The 20,308-nt window shown below is 42.1% G+C and overlaps 1 protein-coding gene across 11 annotated transcripts in view; it reads right to left on the reverse strand.

Annotated features, from left to right (window-relative positions):
• The window catches only part of pbx3b (pre-B-cell leukemia homeobox 3b), an 88,245-nt gene that overhangs the window by 23,134 nt on the left and 44,803 nt on the right, over positions 1-20,308 (reverse strand). The gene's annotated exons all lie outside the window — the stretch shown is intronic.

A 20,308-nucleotide genomic window follows, 5' to 3' on the forward strand; every position in this document is an offset into this window, starting at 1 on the left:
AACTGCGAGGTGGCACTTCTATTCTCCGAAAGGATGCTAAACAGAGGAATAAACCTCAAGCATGTGTCTGCCTTTTCTGCATGATGCAAAGCCTGAAATCACAACTGTCTGTTGGTTTTCTGTGATTAACAACAGAGCCAGGGTTCTTCCACATTCTTAACGTTACCATATTTAGCATTATTCTACTTCATTTACAACTACTCATAGACAATATTTTCAATTTTTCTCTTCTAATTGTGCACTTGATTACTGCACTTGATTAGTGCAACTCTAAGATACCTCAGGGCTCGCAAGCAACCACACACGCACAAACATGCGCGCCCGCGCGCACATACACACACACAAACAAATCATTGAGCGCTGACTTTCGCTATTGTTATCGGGACCTGCTGTTTCCTTTTCTCTTTTCATTCTTTCCTATATATTTCAATCCTAATTAGCCATCAGTCAGCATAGGAGTACACCTGCATGCATAGAGAATGTTGTCATGACGGCTACAATGAAAAAAAGACTGCAGCCAGTCAGAATTACCAGCCAAATAAATCTCCATTATTCAGTCCAATAAATTAATAAAAAGGGCACCCAATCTGCAGTAAACACTGAGTGCCCACTTAGATGTTATGATTACCAGGGTTATCTCTATTCAATAATCTGCCAGAGATGTAGGGATTTAACAGTTTCTTAAGGCTTCATTAAGATATGGTGAGCCCTTGAATTTTAAATAAGAAGATTAGTCGTTCTATTGTGTGAGGCAGTAGCCTAGCAATCAGAGAGGGGCTCTACCAGGCACTGACTGTGACCCAGCACACCATACTATATGGATATTTAAAGTAACATACTATCACCTCTCTCATTACATACCCCATTAACAATCCCCATCGACATTGGTGTGTGTCTCAGATGTGGAGATGCTACTGCAAGAGACATTTGTGTCTATCTGTGGATCTATTGGCTGGATGTTTGTCTTGTAGTTGTATTGGTGTTAAAGGATGCATGTGGCCATTTGTGTTGGAGACATTGATGCTGGAAGAGTTGTAGCATCAGGCATGCCAAGCCATATCCCCCATGTGAACAATATGCCATTACTCCACTAACTTTATTCCATTACCATAATATCTTTAACCCCATCACCATCATATCTTTAACCCCATCACCATAATATCTTTAACCCATCACCATCATATCTTTAACCCATCACCCTCATATCTTTAACCCATCACCCTCATATCTTTAACCCCATCACCATCATATCTTTAACCCATCACCATCATATCTTTAACCCATCACCATCATATCTTTAACCCATCACCATCATATCTTTAACCCATCACCATCATATCTTTAACCCCATCACCATCATATCTTTAACCCCATCACCATCATATCTTTAACCCATCACCATCATATCTTTAACCCATCACCATCATATCTTTAACCATCACCATCATATCTTTAACCCAATCACCATCATATCTTTAACCCAATCATCATCATATCTTTAACCCATCACCATCATATCTTTAACCCATCACCATCATATCTTTAACCATCACCATCATATTTTTAACCCAATCACCATCATATCTTTAACCCAATCACCATCATATCTTTAACCCATCACCATCATATCTTTAACCCATCACCATCATATCTTTAACCCATCACCATCATATCTTTAACCCAATCACCATCATATCTTTAACCCAATCACCATCATATCTTTAACCCATCACCATCATATCTTTAACCCATCACCATCATATCTTTAACCCAATCACCATCATATGTTTAACCCAATCACCATCATATCTTTAACCCATCACCATCGTATCTTTAACCCATCACCATCATATCTTTAACCCAATCACCATCATATCTTTAACCCATCACCATCGTATCTTTAACCCATCACCATCATATCTTTAACCCATCACCATCATATCTTTAACCATCACCATCATATCTTTAACCCAATCACCATCATATCTTTAACCCAATCATCATCATATCTTTAACCCATCACCATCATATCTTTAACCCATCACCATCATATCTTTAACCATCACCATCATATTTTTAACCCAATCACCATCATATCTTTAACCCAATCACCATCATATCTTTAACCCATCACCATCATATCTTTAACCCATCACCATCATATCTTTAACCCATCACCATCATATCTTTAACCCAATCACCATCATATCTTTAACCCAATCACCATCATATCTTTAACCCATCACCATCATATCTTTAACCCATCACCATCATATCTTTAACCCAATCACCATCATATGTTTAACCCAATCACCATCATATCTTTAACCCATCACCATCGTATCTTTAACCCATCACCATCATATCTTTAACCCAATCACCATCATATCTTTAACCCATCACCATCGTATCTTTAACCCATCACCATCATATCTTTAACCCAATCACCATCATATCTTTAACCCATCACCATCATATCTTTAACCCATCATCATCATATCTAGCTCAGTGCAGACCTTTGCCTACCCTTTGCTGCAGACACAAGCTCAAGTCCGCACTTTCCTTTGTGATGGAGGTGATAGTAAGTAGTTAGGCATGTTTTTCATGTCAGGTACATTAACTAGAATTCTGAGAGCAGCAGTGCACATTTCCACACCAAACCCATGTTGTCACTTTTACTCCACTCACTCTTTATCCAGGGGAAGCACAGCTGGGGGAATTTACAGGGTTTCTTTCAAACCAAATAATCACAGGCCATAAAGAGCTACTTGTCTCAGCATATATTACAGTAAAGTTCCTGTGAGCTATAATGTGTCCATTCAGAGCATGGGCAAACAGAGCGAGACATTAGGAAGTGACGTGCAATCCTATTAGGAAGCTAACGTGTGGAGTGGCCATGACATTTTTATCATACATGTCCATTTCTATTTGGGAAATCAGCGGGATAAAAATGATTACTCCACTGGTCTGAGATTGTTCCGCCCCTCCAGCAGCCCACTAGCGTGTGTTTGTGCCAGAGCAGCTATCAAGGCCCATCCATAACAAACGGGTTTGGAAACACTTCCCCCCCTCCACCTGCCTCAACATACAGCAGGGAGCAGCTCCCAGCCAAAACACCAAGTGCTGTGAATTTCCATCTTCTACTGGATTTCTCTCTCCTTGGATTTCTGTTTTTCTCTCATTGAAATCTGTGTTCATATTGTTTACCTAATTTCTACTCTAAGGTTGAAAGGAAGTCAACATTGTGATTAATACATTCATATCAGTGAGGTGTAGTTTTACTTATTATTTTTACATGTTTCAATGTCATATCTGATCCGATGAAATAACACTGACAGATGAAGACAAAGCAGGCCTTTCTCTCCCCTCCACTGTTTAGAATCATTTCCGGTTTAGTGCCATTGTCTCGTTTATCACCCCTGCTTGATGTTCTGACAGTGATTTGAGCAATGCCTCTGGCCACTCTCCTTTTCTCCCACCTCTTTCCCCCTGTGCCTTCTTTTATTCCGGGGGCTATGCTGACCTTTGGCCCAGCGTTTGTTTACTCTCATCACTGAAGTGTGAGCAGGAGAGTCATAAAGGCAGAGCCCTGCTGGGTTAATGTGAGCTGCTGAGGAGAGGAGCAGGATCAGGGGCTGGAGGAGGGTTATCCACCAGATCATACTGCAGTACTACACTGTCACAGAGAGAAGACCATAACACCTCAGTACATCACAGAGGAAAAGAGAGAGATATTTGTATTTTGTGAGATGATTTTCCCTTTTTACATTTACTTTGTTTGAATATTTGTTCCACATATTTAATTATATACCTAATTATTTTCTCTCTACCGCATTTGGTTATATAGAGGGATAAAAACATGAACAAATACAAACTGCACAATAGTGTGTTGCAAATTGATTGTGAACTGTGTGCCTTGTTGTATTTTAAAGAACACATTGTATCTCTGTTACTTCCACTGCTTTCAAAATATCCTGTTCGATACACCTAACCCTGACCCCATGCAGTTCCTTTCCTACTCAATGCGTCCAGTGAAAAGGCCCAGCGAATATCGACACACTGTGCATCTAATTGCATTGATCCACAAAGGTCTCCTAAAGCTAACTAATCGAAACCAAATTTATTTTCTGTCAATATTTCAAAGGTCATCTCTCTTAGAGCAGGATACAATCCCAAGCAATACAGAGACAGGCAGGCCGTGGCTCTCCTCTCAGCCTGCTGAACAGATCCCACCGAGGTGGCCCCACTCTGGGTGAGTATTAGTGAGGATCCCTGAATCTTAACCCACCATGTGATTAGAACACAATGCCAAAGCAACACACAGAGACAACAGAACACAAAGAACACTGTGTCACTACAGACTTGTTTCCATGTCTCTTTTGACTTAATATCATCTCGTTTTCAAAGCCTCCAGATTAGTGGCTCTCGCTTTAGAAGCAGAGAAGTGCATCAAATTACCATTGGAAATCTTTTGTTCTGGCCAATAAAACATAAAGATTCTATTTCATTGATGTCCTTAAAGTCTTTTTTAAGCTTGGCCTACATCCACATGGCACAGAGAATCTGGGAGAATGCCTTCGGGCTCTCTCAAGCATGTACAGTAATTAACACATTAATACACATTAGCTATTCCCAATGTTAATGGTAGGGTAATTACCATACCTGATACCACACTGAGGGAAAGCTAGCACGCATTAGCCACATTTGGTTTCACTTTCTTTCTTATGATTAAAAAGCTGAAAAGGATCCTGTCTAATTCAGGGGCTAAATCATTATATTTCCCCACAGACAGAAACGATGAATTTGACAGTTCCCTGCACATCTGTCAATGCGCGCTCACGCTCCCTCTTTCAAACTGCATCAATAGGAAAAGATACACACCTTACATTACTATTCCATCTCTATAAAAGAGACTTCAAAGCATGTGAGTTCTTGTTGAATCCACTGTAGACCGCAGAGGGTTTGACTTTAGAGTTGAGGCAGGCAGAGATACTGTGGGGATGAACAAGTGAGCATGCAGATAGATTAAATACAGAGTAATAGAGGGCAGGGAAGGGACCCTAAACTGGGGAATCCCTGTCTAGCATGATGATGTATTTCCTCCCAGTGCGGTGAGTGATAAGGCCCATTGACAGTGAAGTGTTACAGCCCCCCGGTGCTGGGTCAAGACTTCTCCCATCATACACCACCAGCACACTCTAAACGGACAGCACAGGGGGCGGGGAAGAAAACGTGACAAAAAGTGGCTCCGGTCAAATAAGAAGATCCTTGTCAGTTCAGGTAGCCTTTGTCCTTCGATGATGATGCTGTCCTCTCCCAAAGTCCTTGACAAGGGAATGGGGGGGGGGTCGGGCTTCACCGAATCAGAGAGATGGGAGAGGGGATGGGTTAGGGGTGGGAAAAGATAACCCAAACAAACATCTTGTAGACATTTTGCCAAACACACCAAAATTAATCACTGTCCCATTGTGGCACTAACATTTGTGGAAAGTGACACATGGCATGACAGACCACGGGGAGAGGATGGGAGACAACTGAGGGAGGGACACTGGGTAAACAAGGCCTACTGTCACTTGCTGTGTGTGTGTGTGTGTGTGTGTGTGTCCACTCTGGATGTTGCCCTCTCAGACTATGAGTGGGCAGGTGGCCAAGTGGCGCAGTGATGGCTGACCAGGCCTGGCTGTGGCGGCCGCACGCAGTGGTCAGGGAGACTGGCCAAATGAGTGGACAAGACCTCCTCTACAGATCATCACACTGACTGACCCTACAGAACACATACAGCATGGGGCTCAAGCACAGGGATGCACTAGCAGCCCAGAATCAGCACCAATCGGTAACTGCCTGTTAAAGCATTTACCATCAATACTCACATAAACCTAGAATACAAAAATACCTTCTTTTTTTTTTAAATGGTACCTTCGTGTAATTATTTAGTAACAAAGGAAATGAGATTTACAGTAAAGTAGTATTATAGCATTTAAAGATAACTAACAGCATTTGCTGCTTTTTCCTCTCTTATTTCATTTCATATCTGATGTACTTTTGTTTTTTAGCTACTAGCCTCAATTTACTGCAAATGTACCCTAATTCTTTATTCAGACCCCAAGCACATAATGCAAATGTGGCACTGAAAGCCAGTTATGAAATACCCAAAGGCAACTAATCGCTCCTTCCTTTGCAGCCTTCTCTGCAGCTCCCTAATTAGAAGATGGAGATTGCACGAAACCAGGTCACACAGTAGGTCCTGTACACACAGACAAGCCGGCACATATAGATACCACTTCATCTAAATATAATGCGCATGAAGCCATGCATACATTACTCTAAAGGCTAAGGGTGAAACAAATAATACTACTTCTGTCATTAATCCCATGTTTTTACTGTATTCTTCCAAATAAATGGTTTCGGCTTGAGGCATTTGTGTGTGTTTGTGTGCATGAGTCCACGCATGAATGCGTGTGTGTGTGTGTGTGTGTGTGTGCTCATGAACCATAAAGCAGCATTGGGAACATACAGCAGACCATGATCCAGTGCCAGACACAATATTCTTTGCAATGGCATTTCTACACGAGAGATGACAGTCCATCATTTAGATTTGTTTCAGTGAATCCACGGGAGAGACTGCACTGCCTGAAAAAGAGGGAGCTGTTTCCCTCTGAAGAGTGCATTTTATAGGGAAGAATATGACTCCAAATTATAGATTAACATTCTCTTCCCAGACGAGCTAACATATATAGCCCCAATTGCAGGTGGAGGCAGAGGCTGTACTGTTGGAAATGGGTGTCTTTGACAGCCATCATACTGCTGAGTGGTGAGACATGTTGAGATGCTCACCAATGAGAACACATATACGTTTGTTTTTTACAGTGTTTATAACCTAAGGTAAATAGTGGCTGTGATTTGGAGGGACAGAATGTTCAGCCAAAGTCTCATGTACCTGAAAAGGAGCATCATGGCTGCTGGCGTATTGTTGTGCCTGATGCTGCAGGTTGCGGTGGTCTGTAGTGTGACAGTGAGGAGGAGCTAGTGAGATCGATGTACAGTGCCAACAACACCATGTGACAGATGCAGGACAGAGAGGATGGACATTAGAACAGAGACTTACCAGGAAGGCTGCCAATCTACTCTTCAATGAGCTCCACTTCTACTCAACGCATCACATCATATCCATCGCAAGAACTGTGACAGTACTAAAGTGGTACTGTGGTTTAATACAGACTATTATAATAGCGATTCACAATGAAATAACCGTTTGAAATAATAATTTCAACAAAAAATTGCTATCGGGAAAAAGGTTTGTGTTATGATGGTGCTACTCCTCGTCTAGTATCCAATGGAAAAGGTAAAAAAATATGATTTGTTTCCAATTATTCTAGGAGTGTATTTTACACACCATTTAATTAGTTCGTCTGGAGACATGGCCATGGGCTGTGACTTCCTTCCCCAGTTATCCATGATGAACTGTGCAGTCTCCACCACATCACCCCCATCAAGTGAATCAAGTCCCTATCCCCACTCAATTCCCTACAAAGGGCTTCACCGGAGCAGAGAAGACGCACAACTGAAGCAGCACAACAGCTACCGTGCCATTTTGTCTCGCCGTACCGGGAGAGAGGGAGGTGGGGGGGACAAAGCGAGGGGCTCGCTCCCATAATTACAGTAATTAACAGTTGCAGATTTAATTGGAAGGGAAGGCATTAACGGAAGGAACATTGCAGCGGCGCGTACAGAGGGAACCTTTGCGGCACGGGGCTTTTGTCTGGTACACACCTAATGGAGTCCTGGCTTGATGGCTGGCTGGCTGCAGTAGCGCTGCATCCCACTGCTGACACAACAAGCGTTGGGTTCAGACGCCGGGGCTTGTCACGACTCAGACTGGAGGCAGATAATTAGGTGCCAGGTTAATGAGAGCATGGGCCCTTGATGGCATTTGGTTACTGTATGTGGGCAATTAATGATTTTGTTTTTGTGTTTTTTGTTGCCCACTTGTGTGGAAAATATAGCCCATTACTCACCTCGGCCTCTGAGTTGAATGTAGTGATGGAGTGGCAAAGGGTTGTAGCTATGAGCCTTTTTAAAATGGCTAACGTTGAATACCTCCAGACAACCTAGAATTTTAAAACAGATGTGTGGAAACATACATTTAATCTCAATTTCCTTGAAGCAACCAGCTGACCTTTTCAGACTGTATTGCCCCATGTCACCGCTTTCTATGTACAAATCCCTACAGACATCAAGCAGACCATGAGGTTCCAGGTCAAATACAGTATATTGCCATGCACACACAAGAACAAAGAAACTGGGCACAAAGAAACCCCAAGTGTTAAGGTACGGTATCGACTTTCATAATGTGTTTGTGAAATCCCATACCCCTTTGAAAAGCACTGCTTTTACATTAATTAGGATTAATTGGCAATAAATCCACAGAGAGAACTTAAGACATCCTCTTTCTCAGGCAAACGGCTCCACACCTTCTATTTTGGAGTGTGTTGTTGTCTTGCCTGTGGTGGCTAATTAGTGATATTCGACAAATGGGCACCTATAAGCTTTGGTTAAGATGGAATCTGTGTGAAAGTGTAGGCTCGGCCCTAATGTATGTGCTCTCTGTCACCGGCCACATGGCAAAATGACTAGACAAAACACAAGACAATGTCCAAAGACCAGTCAGCCCTTCCACCGTCAAGGAGCCAAAATAGATTTCTCTCTCAACAGTATCCAGAGGATCGGCTACTGTAATGTGTGTTAGTGATGCTAATGTATCCATGTTTGATATAAAGTGCATTCAGAAAGTATTCAGGCTCCTTGACTTTTACAACCTTATTCTAAAATGGATGTCATAGTTTTTCTCCCTCATCAATCGACACACAATACCCCATTATGACAAAGCCAAAACAGGTTTTTAGATTTCTTTGCTAGTTTATTTAAAAAAAACATTTTTTTAAAGGAAATATCACATTTACATAAGTATTCCAACCCTTTACTCAGTACTTTGTTGAAGCACCTTTGGCAATGATTACAGCCTTCAGTCTTCTTGGGTATGACACTACAAGCTTGGCACACCTGTATTTGGGAGTTTCTCCCATTGTTCTCTGCAGATCCTCTCAAGCTCTGTCAGGTTGGATGGGGAGCGTTGCTGCACAGCTATTTTCAGATCTCTCCAGAGATGTTCGATCGTGTTCAAGTCTGGGCTCTGGCTGGGCCACTCAAGGACATTCAGAGACTTGTCTCGAAGCCACTCCTGCGTTGTCTTGGCTATGTGCTTTGGGTCGTTGTCCTTTCGGAAGGTGAACCTTTGCCCCAGTCTAAGGTCCTGAGCGCTATGGAGCAGGTTTTCATCAAGCATCTCTCTGTACTAAGCTCCGTTCATCTTTCCCTCGATCCTGACTAGTCTCCCAGTCCCTGCCACTGAAAAACATACCCACAGCATGACGCTGCCACCACCATACTTCACTGAAAGGATGGTGCCATATTTCCTACAGATGTGACGCTTGGCATTCAGGCCAAAGAGTTCAATCTTGGTTTTATCAGAGAATCTTGTTTCTCATGGTCTGAGAGTCTTTCGGTGCCTTTTGTCAAACTCCAAGCGGGCTGTCGTGCCTTTTATTGGGGAGTGGCTTCTGTCTGGCCACTCTACCATAAAGGCCTGATTGGTGGAGTGCTGTAGAGATGTTTGTCCTTCTGTAAGTTTCTCCCATCTCCACAGAGCAACTCTTGAGCTCTGTCAGAGTGACAATTGGGTTCTTCTTCCATTTAAAAATGATGGAGGCCACTGTGTTCTTGTGGAGGTTCAATGCTGCAGAAATGTTTTGGTAACCTTCCACAGATCTATGGCTCGACACAATCCTGTCTCTGAGCTCTACGGACATTTCCTTCAACCTTTGGCTTGGTTTTTGCTCTGGCATGCACTGTCAACTGTGGAACCTTATATAGTAAGGGGTGTGCCTTTCCAAATCATGTCCAATCAATTATATTTACCACAGGTGGACTCCAATCAAGTTTTAGAAACATCTCAAGGATGATCAATAGAAACAGGATGCACCTGAGCTCAATTTTGAGTCTCATAGCAGTCTGAAAACTTATGTAAGTAAGGTATTTCTGTTTTTATTTTTAACACACCCTTCCTGTCTCAGCCTCCAGTATTTATGCTGCAATAGTTTGTCGGGGGCTAGGATCCGTCTGTTATATTTCTCCTGTCTTATCCGGTGTCCTGTGTGAATTTAAGTATGCTCCCTCTAACTCTAACTCTCTTTCTCTCTTTTCTCTCTTCTCTCGGAGGACCTGAGCCCTAGGACCATGCCTCAAGACTACCTGGCCTGATGACTCCTTGCTGTCCCCAGTCCACCTGCTGTCCCCAGTCCACCCCAGTCCACCTGCTGCTGCTCCAGTTTCAACTGTTCTGCCTGCGGCTATGGAACCCTGACCTGTTTACCGGACGTGCTACTTTGCCCCGGACCTGCTGTTTTCGACTCTCTCTCTCTACCGCACCTGCTGTCTCTAACTCTGAATGATCGGCTATGAAAAGCCAACTGACATTTACTCTGGAGGTGCTGACATGTTGCACCCTCTACAACCACTGTGATTATTATTATTTGACCCTGCTGGTCTATGAACGTTTGAACATCTTGTCCATGTACTGTTATAATCTCCACCCGGGACAGCCAGAAGAGGACTGGCCACCCCTCAGAGCCTGTTTCCTCTCTAGGTTTCTTCCTAGGTTCCTGCCTTTCTAGGGAGTTTTTCCTAGCCACCGTGCTTCTACATCTGCATTGCTTGCTGTTTGGAGTTTTAGGCTGGGTTTCTGTATAAGCACTTTGTGACATCGGCTGATATAAAAAGAGCTTTATAAATACATCTGATTGATTGATTGATGAGGAAAATGTTTTATTTAATACATTTTAGAATGAGACAGTAACATAACAAAATGTGGAAAAAGTAAAGGGGTCTGAATACTTTCCGAATGCACCGCATATCTGAAACTTGTCCCCTGAGGAGAACTCTGACGCTATCGACATGGATGTATGATCTCTGTGGTAACTTGTAACTGTACAGGGTAATTCTAAACCACTCTATGCAAAGGGGTTTTAGTGTCTTTAGGAATTCTGCCTTATCTGCACTGTGCTCACTCCCCCCACACAAGCCTTTAGATGCTGTGACATCTTGTGGAGATTGACTGATTAGGTTACTGTAACTTGGTTTAGTTTGATTGGTCAATGGTGGTTGGTTTCGGTTTTAAAGAGTCACACATTCAGATGTTATAAATGGAACGAAATGCCTTTGTTCTGCCTCTTGTTATCCACTCTGCAGAAAGGTTGTATGAACATTTTTCTCTTGTAGGCCTGTAATGTTTTTTATGCTTTGCTTTGTAACTCTGATCTTCATGCCTAGATTGTGAATGCCTTGTGATGCTAGTCTTGCCATGTAACTTAAGCTTAATGGCTTGTATGTGATTCCATCCATTTTACAATGTAATTCAATATCGGCCTTTGATATAGACAATTCTTAGACCTTTCTCGACCTTCCAATTCCTGTAACTCAACTATTGTCTCTCCATATTGCTAAATTATCTTTATGGAGTCAAATAATTCATTTAATAGGCATATAGTCTTATTACGGGTCGCATGTGAGGTATATACAGTATAATATACACATATCAAATATTACCCCACTACAAAAGGTTTTAATATCCTCACAGCGGGAAATAAAAGGGGTTTATTCAGAAATAAAAAATAATGTAAATACTGTCTGAGGGTTTAGGCTGGGATAGGGATCATCACTTCCACTGTGACTGGAGTTCATATTCATTATCATTAATTGCCCAACATACTAGACATCTTAGTTCTGCAGATTAGCCAGGGAGAGATGATGTTTAGAGCTTTTCCAAATCTTTACTTCTATTACTCAGACGCATGTGCAAATAATATATATTCAACTACAATGTACAATCCTATAGAAAAGAATGTAAAGGGCTTCAAATCTTTCCTTATTTGTGCATATTTAATGCATGGGCAAAATCATTGATTAAAATAAATATAAAATCATTAAAGAAACTACAAACTGCTATAGTAGTGTAGAATATGTAGCTATGTAGCATTTCTGTATGGTTAATGTGTAGCCTGTAACACACTGCACAGTGCATGGCGATATGATAAAGTGCTTCTGAGAATATGTGCCGGGCTCCCATACATGTGTGAAGTACGCACACCTGCTCTGGCCTGCGGACGTGCCCTTGTATATGTGTGTGTAACTCAGCCAGGAATAATGTAAACGTCTAGAGAGTCTTAAGACTGAGCAGGCCCGTAAAAAAGCGCCCTATTTAAGGCTAGTAAAACAAGTCAATAAATACAGGAAGCCCGAGCTGTCTGCTGCGACTCTCCTGAACGAAAACAGGTGAACTGCTTAATTTCAACATGGCACCACTGGATGACATCAGTATTATGAGCCCTCATACATTCTGACTATCACTCGCCACTAGCTACACATACAGTACCAGTCAAAGGTTTGGACACACCTACTCATTAAAGTTTTTTTTGTTGATTTGCACTATTTTCTACATTATAGAATAATATTGAAGACATCAAAACTATGAAATAACACATATGGAATCATGTAGTAACCAAAAATGTGTAAAACAAATTCTTCAAAGTAGCCAACCTTTGCCTTGATGACAGCTTTGCATTCTCTCAACCAGCTTCATGAGGTAGTCACCTGGAATGCATTTCAATTAACTTCTTAAAAGTTCATTTCTGGATTTATTTTCTTCTTAATGTGTTTGAGCCAATCAGTTGTGTTGTGACAAGGTAAGGGTGGTATATAGAAGATAGCCCTGTTTGGCTTAAGACCAAGTCCATATTACGGCAAGAACCGCTCAAATAAGCAAAGAGAAACGACAGTCCATCATTACTTTAAGACATGAAGGTCTCTCAGAAAATGTCAAGAACTTTGAACGTTTCTTCAAATGCAGTCGCAAAAACCATCAAGCGCTATGATGAAACTGGATCTCATGAGGACCACCACAGGAAAGGTAGACCCAGAGTTAGTTTGGCTGTAGAGGATAAGTTCATTATAGTTAACTGCACCCAAGATTGCAGCCCAAATAAATGCTTCACAGTGTTCAAGTAACAGACACATCTCAACATCAACTGTTCAGAGGAGACTGTGTGTTTTAGGCCCTCATGGTCGAATTGCTGCAAAGAAACCACTACTAAAGGACACCAATAAGAAGAAGAGACTTGCTTGGGTCAAGAAATACGAGCAATGGACATTAGACTGGTAGAAATCTGTCCTTTGGTCTGATGACTCCAAATTTGAGATGTTTGGTTCCAACCGCCGTGTCTTTGTGAGACACAAAGTAGGTGAACGGATGATCTCTGCATGTGTGGTTCCCACAGTGAAGCATGGAGGAGGAGGTGTGATGCTGTGGGGGTGCTTTGCTGGTGACACTGTCAGTGATTTATTTAGAATTCAAGGCACACTCAATCAGCATGGCTACCACAGCTTTCTGCAGTGATACGCCATCCAATCTGGTTTGCGCTTAGTGGGACTATCATTTGTTTTTCAACAGGACAATGACCCAACACACATCCAGGCTGTGTAAGGTCTATTCGACCAATAAGGAGAGTGATGGAGTGCTGCATCTGATGACCTGGCCTCCACAATCACCCGACCTCAACCAAATTGAGATGGTTTGTAATGAGTTGGACTGCAGAGTGAAGGAAAAGCAGCCAACAAGTGCTCAGCATATGTGGGAACTCCTTCAAGACTGTTGGAAAATAATTCCAGGTGAAGTGTTTTGGTTACTGCATGATTCCATATATGTTATTTCATAGTTTTGATGTCTTAACTATTATTCTACAATGTAGACAATAGTACAAATAAATAAAAACCCTTGAATGAATAGTTGTGTCCAAACTTTTGTCTGGTACTGTATCTGTCAACAGTACACTAGCCTGCATCCTAGGAGTAAACAAAGCATCCACTTCCACAGAGAGGACTGTCAGTCCACAGCTGGTTGTGTTGGGCAGTGACGCTGCCTAGTTACTGACCCAGGACGTGAACTTTCTCTCCATCCATCCCTCTCTCCCTACCCTTTTTCATTTATTCTCTCATAAGGCCCAGCAGCATGAGGCAGTACAGGTAGGAAGGTATAGTTCCCTTCCTGTTTGCTCTCCAACTAGGAGGGGTATGACACAGACTCACCGAAATCGAAACACCATTACGAAGGCAAACACTAACTATAAAAACGGTTACCTAATTACAGGTGAGAACAAACCATGGCTTTCTATTTTTTACATTATGCCAACACTTCAGAAAAGCAAATATTCTTAGGTCCAGTCCATTTGGTGTTCTTTCCCTTGTCTCCATAGCTGCAGACCACAGAGGATATGTTTACCAATGGGAAGAGTTCCGCTACAAAAGGCTACAGGACTGTATGTTTCATATTTCTGACTTTATGTATGAATACACACAGGTCGTATATGACATTGAGGCCAACCTCAGTCCTTCAAAAACCCACCTGATATTCAATCGCTGTATGTGTTTACCCATTTCCATTTCTTTTGCAGGTTTTTAGGGGGGATTATGTATGAAGTATCATGACTGCATGTACTGCACACGTCTGCACAACAATGCAACATACAGTAGTAGATATATCTCTATGGAAATGTATGGAGTGGGAGATGCCATAAGACAAATCTACAGGAACAAATATTAGGCATTTTTTCCCCCTCAGACAATACCACCACCGGTACTATACACCAAATGTTGCAAGCCTACAATCCTGCGGTAAGCGATACAAATCCCCTGGACAAAATGAAATGTATTAAACATGTGGATTTCATAAATCTAGCCTCCCTCGCTTTGGGTCAGAGGTAGACTCACTATAGAGCCCAGCACGCAGTTTCTCTGAGCTCTGTTACTCAAAGTCAGAAGTGCTCTGTCAGCTATTAAACTGAACACCAGCAAAAGCAGCAAGTGTATGACAATCAGGAGAAGCCTATAAATCATGCATCTCAGTCCAGGAGTTGCTGTCTTACAGACAGGGTACATTGACTTAGTAGGATGTTACAGGGTAACTATTATAGATTCCAATGGTAGTGACTCTAGAGCAGTAGCTGTAACCTCCCTGTTTGCGCTGGAAATGGCAGTAATGATGTTGTTTGCTCTTTTCTAGCTCCCATATTGATGGTTGAAAAGCACCATAAAAACCATCTAATTCAGACCCAAAGACAAACAGTTCACCCGGAAATAGGAGGGAGATATTCCTCAAGGTCCAGCACCCGGCAGCATTGCTCTTCTTGTTCAAGATAGCTAGTATTAGTGTTGTCCCGGGTCCAAGCCGTGTGCAGTGTTAAACACCCAACTGGGATCCTTTTAACCTTGAGCAGCATACCAAAGGTAGAGGCAGCCTGGGGCTATGGGGGGACTGTTCCACAACTCCCAGTGCCATGCTGCTCCACAGTGGGGGCCCAACATAGCCAGATTGGTAGAGAGGCCTTGTGGTAATAGGGCTGTAATAAGGCTGAACAGGGAGGAGGTGGGGGCTAGGTGGGAGGTGGGGGCACCAAGCCCATTCATCTGGACCAGTGGTACTACATTCATTTGAGTTTTTCATTATTTATCGTCTGGCCATCTCACTAAGCAGGGATACAGGAGGAAATTGCAAACACATTCACCTTGGTAGAAACAGTGGTGCTATTTGAGCATCTGCTCCCAGTCTGTTCACAAGACATTTAGGGTCATTATTTCTCTAGCTTGATGGACAATCTGTGATCACTAAAGATCAGAACGGTTAAGAAAAGACAGACAGTAATTGTCATTGTTCTGTGACTCTCCCTGATAGTTGAATGACTTTTGAGTATCTCGTAAGTCAACTGTACAACTTGTTTTAAGGAAACAAGCACAGAAATCTTCAGATTCAGTCAGATCCTTGGCAACAAGTTCACTCTAACAAATGCAAAGTATTTCCTACTAAAAGCTCATATTGGAGACATGGCATCTGCTATGTTGACTACAACTCAGATCGGAATACTTTAAAGCCATTTTTGAAACAGACGCTGTCTATAAAGGGGGTTCATAACAAAAAGGGGCATAGTAGAAAATACCACAAATGTCACATCAGTGACTAGACTGCCATGTACATGACATTAGTAGCTAGCATGTTCTTTGCTAAAATTGCAAACCAATAGCATTTGTGTCAAAGTAGGGAAAAGAAAGGAAACAATAAGGAATGTGTGGAAAAACTGTAGGTTAGGGCAGAAGTGCAGTGGGCTAATAGATGCCGAGTACAGTAGTCCTATGAACTCCATTACTTTGATTTCCTGTGATCCTCTCTACCAGGCTGTCCTTAGAGCACACTGAGGAAATGAGGGATGCTCAACAATGACAAAAATCATTAGAAGGGCTTACCAAGAAAAACTTCCAAAAGGACTAATTCAAGGCAGAAAGCAGTTGGGCCACTCAACAAAAAAGCAGAGAATGATTTATTTTAGCTCACTTTAATTCTTTGTATAGGATAAGAATAGGTGACTGACATTTTGAGGTCAAGCTGACATCTTCCTCAGAGTGACCTGCCCATTGGGTATATGTTGTGTATTGGGTATATGTTATGAAATTGTTAGATATTACTTGTTAGATATTACTGCACTGTTGGAGCTAGAAACACAAGCATTTCACTACACCCGCATTAACATCTGCTAAACACGTGTATGTGACCAATAAAATTTGATTTGACATTTTCACTTAGCTCCTATTTATAGCCTAGTGGCCCATTGAGAAACAACAATGTAATAAAATAATAATTATTATATGTTTCAATTGTAGCACAAAATAATACTAATAATAAGATAAATAATGTGTCTCGTTAATCAATAGGCCATGTCAAAATATATATAGATATATTTTATGCCATAGGGAACGAATACATATATTTTCCTCCAGGCCACCTACTTTGTAATAAAGGACTGGGAGTCTATAGATGTGCTAATGTCGCCGAGCAGAATTAATATGGGAGAGAAATTGCTTTCAATGATGTCAAAAGGAATATGTCACTGTATGATCATGTGGAATAAAGATAAGATTTTTTTTCTCCATGAGTGAGTATTTTGTTAATGGGTTCATTATTCCCTTTAAGAATAAAGAAACCAGTCCTTTTTATGAACCTTGAATCAGCTTCTATTGAAAGTGGTTAAAAGCATTTTATTTTTCAACAGGGATATTCAGTTGAAAATGTAACAGGTTTCTTATAAATTTAACAAAAGAGTAACTGACAAGTGACAGTTATGGTATGGCAATTTTCGAGAGATGGGTTTATGTAGAAGTACAAAGCCTGGATGCAAGAGGGTTAAGGCTTTATATAGACAGCAGGGTGGTCCTATGTTACACAACCAACATCATTGATTCTAGGAAACAATGCCTGATCAATAACCACATACAAGCCTCCTCCTAACAAAGACCTGCATGCAGATTTCATGTACAGTATCATATCTCAAAAACAGATAGTTCTGGATAAATAAGGTAAGACTCATTCCACAAGCATACTGCAATAGCACATACTATACCCACTGTAACTCTGTAACTCTCCACTGTAACTCTGTAACTCTCCTCTGTAACTCTGTAACTCTCCACTGTAACTCTGTAACTCTCCACTGTAGCACAATACTCAACAGTAGCACAATACTGTCTTCTTCTGACCTATGGTCATCTTTAGTTGTTATTTGTTTGTTTTGTCTATCACAAGCTTTTCCTTTCAGTAACTGTTACTCATACTCACTCTCATTTCCATACATACTTCCTCATGCAATAAGCATCATTGTCACAGTTCCTTCCCTTCCAAATGGCTCTGCCTCCACCATCTGCAGGCATTCCCAGAAACACTGCTTTGAATCTGCCATAATGATGCATGACTAACTACAGTTAAAGTGTTGCAGTCTGTTGGCAAAAAGCAGTCAAGCACTTTGCCAGTGTCACTACGGATATGTGAGACAGTTGAAGGTTGACGTTGAATAAAAGGCAGTGACAGGTGCTGTGTGTGTGATTGTGTGTGTGTGAGTTTATGTGTACACTGCATTTATGTGTGTGTGTGTGTGTGTGTGTGTGTGTGTGTGTGTGTGTGTGTGTGTGTGTGTGTGTGTGTGTGTGTGTGTGTGTGTGTGTGTGTGTGTGTGTGTGTGTGTGTGATTGTGTGTGTGTGTGTGTGTGGACCATGGCCCAACAGCTTTGAGTGTGTTTTTCAGTGGCACATGAGATGAGGTTGGACACACAGTAAAGAAGTGCTGCACTGGGGTATATTAAATCTGGGACATGGTTTAAAATTAGCACCTCTGCCAGGGAGTGTGGCCACAGTTCTGCCAGTGCAGCTTGGTCACGCCACTGCCACTGGCTCAGTACAGCAGTTGGGCATCTCCCCCCACACAGGTGGCAGGACCCAGGTACCACTGGCACCGTCTCTTAGGCAACCACAACACCTCTGATGATGCTGGACTAGAGCTACTGCTCACACACTCCGATGAAGGAAGTGCATTGTGTAAACACATGGTAATATAATTGAAACTCTATCACATTTATAACATAAGACATCTATTGGAGAAGGCAACGTTACTTTACTGTTACTGTAATGCACAGAATGCCCCATCACTTTCAGTAAGCCTGTGAACAAAGTGCAGCTTTCCTAGTGCACTCCTCATTAATGCAGTTTATTTGGCTTCTTACGCTGAGCTGTGAGAGACGGTCTCTTTGGTGAGTCTATGGAGCAGCTGAGGCCTGCTCTGTTTGACAAAGCAATCAGAGGGCTGGAGGTTCACTCAGAGCAGGGATTTTCTTTCTCTCTCTCCATTGCCCTGCTTCTGCCACAAGATATTCAACTTACAGTCAATGAAAAGCAGACAAAGAAACACCCGCTCCCCTCTCTTTTGCCTGGGGTTCAGTGTCTACAGTAAATGCTGCATAGACTCACTCGCTCCTTTACCAATTGTAATGCCTCTGCTGCTTTCATGTAAATGATCTTGAATGCTATTTTTTAGGAATGCTTTTTTAGTAGAAATGCTCATTTTGCCTCTTCATTCTGTCACAGACCCTTTTCCTATCCCTCTTCTCCTTTCCTCTCTCTTTCCTCTCTGCCGCCACAGACTACATAATTGATGCAAATGCTGTCACTTGTGTCAGGAGTGGAGGTTCTTCTGGTTTACTTCTGTGCAACACTTTATCTAGGAATATTAACTAGAGAAAGCAGTCTGGCGCCAGGGGTGGAAAATCAGCTTGTCAGGGGTCTCATTCAAGCAGCCATTCAAGAGGCTCCTTCAGGATTGTTTCATCAAGGAGATTGAGAACAAAAAAGTACTGAAGCAAATTCCAGCTTATGTTTAGGAGCCTCAGCACATACATTACACTGGCCCACCCTAGCCTCTCCACCTTCAGAATACATCACTGTCTGATTGTCAAATAGTTCTCCAGGTTTCATCCTATTTAAGCTATATTCTTTTCACATCAGGCCCGCCAAATCATTAGGCACAGACAGCCTGCTTTTTGTGTGTGACACAGACCTGGAATTATGAATTGCTGCTTTCATGTGGGAGCAGTTGGGGCTTGATGGGAAGTCTCTCATGATTGGTGAGCGACAGGGATGCAGTCAGGGACACAAACCGAGTTCCATCTCACAGAACAATGTTGGAGGAATATTGTATTCAAGCCTGTTTGTAATGAGGTATACATTGTTTTCATTTATGCAATTACCAGTATTGAGATTCAGTATATTCTTATGTCCATGTAAACATGTAGCAGCTTAAAACTGGTTAGGAAAGATAGCTGAGAGCCAGACATTTGCAGTTCTCTAGTCTGCACATTGGGCTGCTCCTTCCGACCTTCAGCAGAGTGCCGTGCTCGTCTGCTCCTGCCTCCCCCTTTCTCTCACTCTCTCTTGCCCTCTCTCTTTCTCTTTCTCTCCCTTGTCCTCTGTTTCTGGCCCTGGCCTGTGCTACAGATTAAGTGACTTGATCCTGCAAACATCTGAGGAATTCAGTTGCACAAAGGGGTCAGAGCGAGGCCAGGGGATAGCCTTACAGATCCTGGTCCATTAGCAGATCAGCAGAGGTGTCATCTGCACGGCTCTACCGGCAGGGCAGGAAGTAGGCCTCTTACAGGCTACCATTCAACAACACTCATTATCATTACAACCATAACTTCAGCGTGCTCACACACATGATCACACAGATTGTAGAGGAAATGAATTAGATCCACACAATAGTTGTTTATTCTGTAACACGTGTGTAGCTTTATCTGTTGTATTTAAGAAGCATACCTTTGGAGATAATACTTT

Source organism: Oncorhynchus kisutch, linkage group LG3 (assembly GCF_002021735.2).
Source record: "Oncorhynchus kisutch isolate 150728-3 linkage group LG3, Okis_V2, whole genome shotgun sequence".
Lineage (NCBI taxonomy): Eukaryota > Metazoa > Chordata > Actinopteri > Salmoniformes > Salmonidae > Oncorhynchus > Oncorhynchus kisutch.